The sequence below is a fragment of the Vicia villosa genome, linkage group LG3 (assembly GCF_029867415.1).
Source record: "Vicia villosa cultivar HV-30 ecotype Madison, WI linkage group LG3, Vvil1.0, whole genome shotgun sequence".
Lineage (NCBI taxonomy): Eukaryota > Viridiplantae > Streptophyta > Magnoliopsida > Fabales > Fabaceae > Vicia > Vicia villosa.
Window position 1 is genome coordinate 37,924,107 of NC_081182.1, and position 7,671 is coordinate 37,931,777.

Here is a 7,671-nt window from a genome sequence, read left to right on the forward strand (position 1 = left end):
CTACGGAACCGGATTCAGTTAGACAGCGCTTAGTCGATAGATTCATGACCACCGGCAATAAAGAAAGCTTGTTTCTTTGGGCGTATAATACCCGACCAGTAGGGTAAGTTTTTCAATCTTGGTTCATCTAATCTTTGTTTCTTTTGCGTAGCAAAATTTTCATATAAACTTTAATTATGTTTTAATTTATAGAGCACACTGGTTGTTGCTTGCTATCAACCCTATAAAAGAAGTGGTATATTTTATGAATTAGGTAGATGGTGACTGGACCAATTATCCGGCTATGAAGTCAACGATTGATACGTAAGTGAGATCGTTCTAAATATTCGTGTATATTTATATATTTAATTATTTGTGAGCTTGATCTAAATATATGCTTTTATATTTTTGTTAGATCAATACAAGTGTTCCGAAGTCAAAGAGACGTACAGGTATCCCGGACTAAATCAAACAACATTACTTGGATCAAAGTGCAGGTACATTAATTTTCACAATTTTGCTTATAATAGTTAGGCTACTTGATAAAATAAGACAACTATAAAATCTTATTTGTTTTTCTATGTAGTGTCTACAACAGCGAAACTGTACAGATTGCGAATACTTTGTTTTGAGGTTTTTGAAAGAAATCCTTCAAACGAATCAATTAGAGATTCCAATCACGGTATGGATTTATAACTTAGGATAATTTCTTATAATTTATTACATTTAACTAAATCATGCATATTATGTTTTTGTTATGTAGTACTTTGCTGACTTCTATGCTGCTTCTTACACGAAACTTAAGTTGGAAGAAATCAAAGAGGAATTGTGTCAATTTTATATTCAGCGACTAATCGTATAGGTATGAATACATTATTGTGTGAAAAGTTTTATGAATACATTACTGTGTGACGGATTTTGATAATGACTTTGTGTTTGAGTTTCTTTGGTGGATGTTGGTTCATTTTGCTTAATATTAATTGACGATGATGACGTTGTTATATGAATCAAGTTTGTTTTTGTTGTTGTTAAGTGGTGCTGATAGTTTGATTTGAGACTGGATTGATGACACATTACATTGGTGGATTGAGTTGCAAATCAAATGAAATTGTTGCTAATACTATTGTTGATGTTACTGAATGACAATTTCTTTTCTTGGAAAATTTGAAGTATAGATGTTGGAGCCTTTAATTGTGTTTGAGCAAAGTTAGTTTAATTGACCGTGTTGTTCTGTTCATACTTTGCAGGACCAGGACCGTGCGCTCGTCAGATTTTTTACATTTCGGGCTTATATTATGATTTAGTTATTGTTAGAGATGAGTTAGTTATATGTATCTGATTTAGTTTGTTTGATATGACTTAGTTACATGTGAATTGAACTATAATGGTATGTGTGTATATATATATATATATATATATATATATATATATATATATATATATATATATTATATTGGATTATAATGGTATTATATTGGTATTATATTGGTATATAATGTCATACCTATGGTTGAAAATATTACAGGTTAAAAATATATTACAAGTCGAAAATAAATATAGGTTGAAAATATTACAGGTTGAAAATATATTACAGGTCGAAAATATTACAGGTTGAAAATAAATATAAATTACAGGTCGAACTGGGAGGCTTAAATTACAGGTTGCACTTTAAAATACTGCGTTTAGCAACGACAGCACTTTCAAAAACGCTCTTAAAGACCTACCTACGAAAGCGCTTTATAACTAAAAGCGCTGCCTAAGATAAAAAAAAAAACATAAAAGATAAAAAAAGCGCAACCTACGAAAGCGCTTTCTGGAGAAAGCGCTGCTATAGGGGATGCTACGAGAGTGCTATTCTGGATAAAAGCGCTGCTATAGGGGAGGCTACGAGAGCGCTTTTCTAGAAAAAGCGATGCTATAGGGGATGCTACGAGAGCGCTTTTCTGGAAAAAGCGCTGCTATAGGGGATGCTACGAGAGCGCTTTTCTAGAAAAAGCACTGCTAAAGGGGATGCTACGAGAGCGCTTTTGGCGTACCAAAAAGTGTTGTCTTTACCTACGGTAGCGCTGGCTATGGCAGCGCTTTTAAGCGCTCTAAAAGACCAAAATATGCGCTGTAATAGAACTTGTACGGCGTAGTGAATTTCCATGAATTTATACCGTAAATATCTCAAAATCACCATAAATTCTTATTATATCGTGAAATATCCGGTATCGCCTCGAAATTTGAAAAATTCGATATTTTACCGTAAATTTTAAAAAATGGTTAAATTTTTAGATTCTATTTTGGTATTTTCATACACATTGAGAGGTGGCATATACAAGTGTGGGGTGGCAGGTTAATTTTTCCTCTCCTATGTACTCATATGTGCTGGATCTGTTGCAAGTAATTAGACTTAAGGCCCGGAAAAATATTATAGTATGTCTTATTAGAAAAATATAATTGAAATTAATTTTTATTAATTAATTATATATAAAATATTAATAAATAAATAATTTTATTAATCATCGCTACCAAGTCATTATTAATACTGTAAAAAAATAATTAAAAAATAAATTATTCTAGTTAGCCATTTCATGTAATTAAAAGTAATTTTTAAATCATAGTCATCACTTCGATGCGACATAAGCAAAATTGGAGGGGTTCACAAAAATCCAAAAGCCATCAAAATTAGGGGACTAGAATCGCTGATTTTGTAATAGGGGAACAAATTGTTTAAAACGCACAAATTAAGGGATAAAAAATTTATTTAAACAAAAAATTTAATTTGTTATAAAAATAAAATTTATTTAATTTTATATTTTTAAACATTTTTATTTTGCAAGCAACTATACAACTAATTAATTCTTATATTCATAGAGCATATGTAAAATGGTGTAGAAAGGGCTTGCATATATTTTATGTTTTTTAAAGTTTTTTTTAAGTATGTGTACCTCTAATTATTTCTTATATTCATATAATATATTTAAGATGGTGTAGAAGAGGTGCATATATTTTAGGTGTTTGGTGAGTTCTAATAAATTACTTGTAACTAATTTCATAACCGAAGGAACATTAACTATGAAATGAAGTTAAAAGCCAAGATTTTAAAATAAAATATAGGGTTAAGTATTTACACTCTCCACCTTTATAAATAGATAATTGATTGTTGTATTAAGTTTGTGGTCATTATGAACAAGACACACATTACATTGTTTTTTATTTTGCTTATTCTCCTTCCTTCTGGTAAGTCTTACTCCTCCTTTTAAAAACCAGTGTTATTTTTATTTTATCAGTAGTTTTTTTTGAATGAAAAACATTTTTAAAAGTACAAAAGTGTTTTTTAAAACAATAAAAAGCTTCTAAATATTATCATTTGAGTGTTAATCATAATGTCTGACTGATGGGTGATTGTAGAGATGATGGCACAAACAATACGACTGATGGGTCCATGCAGCGATAAAGAATGCAAATTCTATTGTTTTTCTAAAGGTGTTAGAGGTGGTATTTGCTCATATCGCCGTTGCTGGTGCATGTGATAGACCCATTAGAACATTAAAGAAACCCAGTTGGAAGCAAGATTATATTATGAATTAAAAATCTTTTATTTTGGTTTAAATACTTTGTTTTTCCTTCAAGTGGCATTGGCCCAGAGTTGTTTGTATTCAGCCCATTTAACCTTTGTATTTATAGCAAGGAGAAGTGAATTATAATATTATGCAGAAATTAAATATGTCTTTACTTTCCTTTCTTTTAATATTTTAATCTTCTGAAGAACCCTAATTTGTAGTAGCTGTAGAATCTGCTCTATCATTTGGTGCTTTCATCTTCCTCAATGCCTCCTAAACTTTCTAACCCTTCTCCTAAAGACTTAGACGAGACTTTCCAAGCCATAAACCACCGTATTGATGACCTCATTTCTATACATGAAAACCTATAATCCACTATGGAAGCCAATAACCAAGGAGTTGTTTTGCAGATGGGACAAATCAATATAAACAATAACAATCTCGAGACAACCATGAACAATAATTTTGCCACCCTCATAGACCTCATGACTCGTCAATTTGCAGCCATGACTGTAGCCTCTTCCGCTATACCCAGATCTGTCGCTATCTCCACCCCTAGATCTACACCAACCTCAGCACCTAGAGGCACTCCCAGCGCCGCAACCATACCCCTATTAACATCCTTCTCACAAACTAAATCAACCCTAGCCTCCACACAACTTTACACACCACCACCTCCACCACCACCTTCCTTTACTCGGCCACACCCTTCTATCCATTCCGAAAAACTCTGCCTTTCAACCCTTCACCCAATCCTTTACCAACCCTTTCCCCCAAACTACACCCAATAACCAAACATCCTAACCCAACAACCTAATTTTCACTCTTCTCTTCCCCTTTACAACACCGTAACCCAATCATAACCCATATTTTCACGACACCAATTCATTCCTACTTCTTTTCCCCATCACAACTCCAAACCACAAGCATCTCCCTTTCCCCCATTTTCTTATAACATCAAACCCCAACCAACACAAACCAACCATTACACTCTCCAATAATACTCACTACAAAACCCCTTTTTCGATCCCCAAAGATTGAACTTAGTATTTTTTAATGGGAGTGACGGTTTGGAATGGCATTTTCAAGCCGAACAGTTCTTTGCATTTTATAATGTTCCCCACGAAAATAGATTACCCATGGAAGCTTTTTATATGAAAGGCGATGCTCTCGTTTGGTACAAATGGATGTTTCAAAGTAATGAACTTACCACGTGGGAAGCACTCTCTAGAGCTGTGGAGATACGTTTTGGCCCATCGACCTACGAAAATCACCAAGCCTGGTTATTTAAATTACGCCACCATGGGTCTATTTCTAAATATCAAGGCTATTTTGAAAAACTTGGCAACAAGGTGATAGGACTACCACCAGACGCAATTTTGAACTGTTTCATATCGGGTTGGATTCTTGAAATTCGTAATCACTACGGAAAATAAGTTAAGTAAGTAACGGAGGTTATTTTTAACGTTTTGCGGAGGTTTTTCACCCCCGCTAAATATTTAGCGGATGATTTTAAAACTGTAATAAATAGAATTGCCACAAATAGTACACTACAGTTTTTTTTACTCCTGGCATCGTATTGATATCAAGGGAGTTTTACTTCAGGGGTTAGTAACCACTTTCATATGGGATATTTTTATAAAATATTTACAGCATTATATATTTAATTTGTATATTGCAGGAGTTCTTAACCTCCTTTATAAGTGATTTAGTTATGAAATAATTTAATCTCATTATTATCACGTGTATTTAGTATTTGTATAAATATATTAGAAATATAATCAAATCTCTAATTTACATCATATGCAATATGTTCAACAATTTTTTGAAATATCCACAAAATGTTCGTTAAATCAACAATCCAAAGAACATTAGACATTGATTTTTTTTAATGGAACAGACATCATTCAACATTAATACCTCAAATAAATTATAATTTTCAAAACAAAGCTTAAAATTCATAAAATTCTAATTGTATGTTTGTAGTAAGCCAATTTTTAATAACTTCAAATGTTTCTAGCATTTGATGATGATCTAGCATCCAAAGGTGAGTTAGACATACTATCATCCAATCATTAGAAATGCTTGCATATTTCTAAGGGTTACCCTATTTCTAATCACACCAAAAATAAAATTGCTAACATTTGATGATCTTGCATTTAAAGGTAAGTTGGTCATAGTAGCATCCAATGGTGAATTAGGCATGCCTGCATATTTGTAATAACATCAATCATTGCTTGCATTTGATGATTTTCTTGCATCCACAGATGAGTTAGCCACACTAGTATCCAATGGTGAGGTAGGCATGCTTGGTGAATTATGAAAAGTTGGAGCATCATTTACCTAGTAAAAACATAGTTATACACTCATAAATGATAACACTATTAAAAACAAAACCTAATTAAATTCAGTTTTAATTTTTTTTGCATGAAGATAACATTTATTTGATAAAGGAAATTTTCTTCAAGTAGATATCAAAACTATGACCTAAAATACAACCCTACTAACTTTGAAAACCAATAAACATAGCAATTTTAACAATGAGCAACATAATTATTAGAATTGTATTAACAACACTTGTAATATCTAGAAAACACTTACAGTTTCCAAAACCAAAACTGTTTGAGGTCTCAACATAAAAACCAACAAACCAAACATTTGAAAAACCAAGTAATTTAACAGACTTTAAAAATTCAAGACAGTGAGATTGCTATCACCAATAAATCCCAACAAATAGATCAATTTTATGTGTGAGTTAAGAATTTCAAGGTACTCTCGACGTCTTAGCCTAATGTACTTGCAGTAGCTGTGAATACCTATGACTTATAACAAAAATATTGTATAAACTATGCATTCATATATGAAGATATTTTACATATCATCTTGGAATAGAAGTGAACACTAATTTTATGAAAAATAACATATTTAATGGAAACTTACATGTGGTTTATCAAATAGGCCAGCAAATTTTTCAGGTATCTTCCCTTCCTTCATTATGACATAGGTGTTGAATGAACTCCAGATGGTTTGAATTTAAGATTCTAAGTGGTTGTACTTCTCTTGCCAAGGGTTAGATGATGATGATGATGATGATGATGATGATGATACTGCAACATTAGGTGAAGAATAACTCAAATCTGAAATTCGCAGTCTAGTGTTCCTAAATGCTCCAGTTGGTACTGCTCCCATTCCCCTGCAACGCACTCTCCCTGAATGCCCTGGTCCAAGCACTCTACGGAGAACATCTTTAGGAGAAACTTCTAATTCATCATTAGTACTTTGTGTCAAACCTTCTTCTATTTGTTCCTACATAAGAATTCAATTTTATAATGTTTATATTTCATGTTTAAAATACAAAATACATAAAAACAAAATCTTCATTATAAACTTACAACTATAGTATTTGCTGCATCATTTACCAATGATCTATCTTTTCATATTCCTTTCTTGCTAAAAAGGATTCTTAATAAATCATTGAAAGATTATCACAAATTAATGAAAACCAAATAATAAAAGAATCAATTAAAGAAAATCACTAATCATTAAAGTAAAAAAGACTATTAAGACCAAATCAGTGGTAATATATAATTAAATTAATTACCTTGACTAAAAAACGTTCTTTAATTTGTTGACTCCAATAGTCCTTCTTTGCACTAGATATCTAAGGGAAATCTCTCCTTCCTACAATAACGATAACACTAAATTAGTTACCATGTAGCGAGAAAACGTATCTGCATATTTGTTGAATAACTTTCTTGCATCAGCATAAATTTCTTTTTACCATCATATTGTGTATTCAATTGAATTAAAATATAAGTATTCTCACAAAATTGTGAATCATCTAACTCATAAGTTTCAAATTTCTTCGTCACTAAAAATAGAATCTTAGGTCATAAGTGAGTGATACATAATCACAAACTATTAAAATGAAATTGATTAAAATCTCAAATCATTTTTCAATTTTTTTTTATCATTTCAAATAAAATCACAAACTAATAAAACAAAATCAGAGGAAGTTTATATATCTAACATTTTGTAAATTAATGTTGGTATTCGTATACCACATCTAAGGTAGAAGCATGTTACAATCTCTTAAAAGACGTATGCAATATATTATTATCAAATATATAGTTACAAGGAGCAA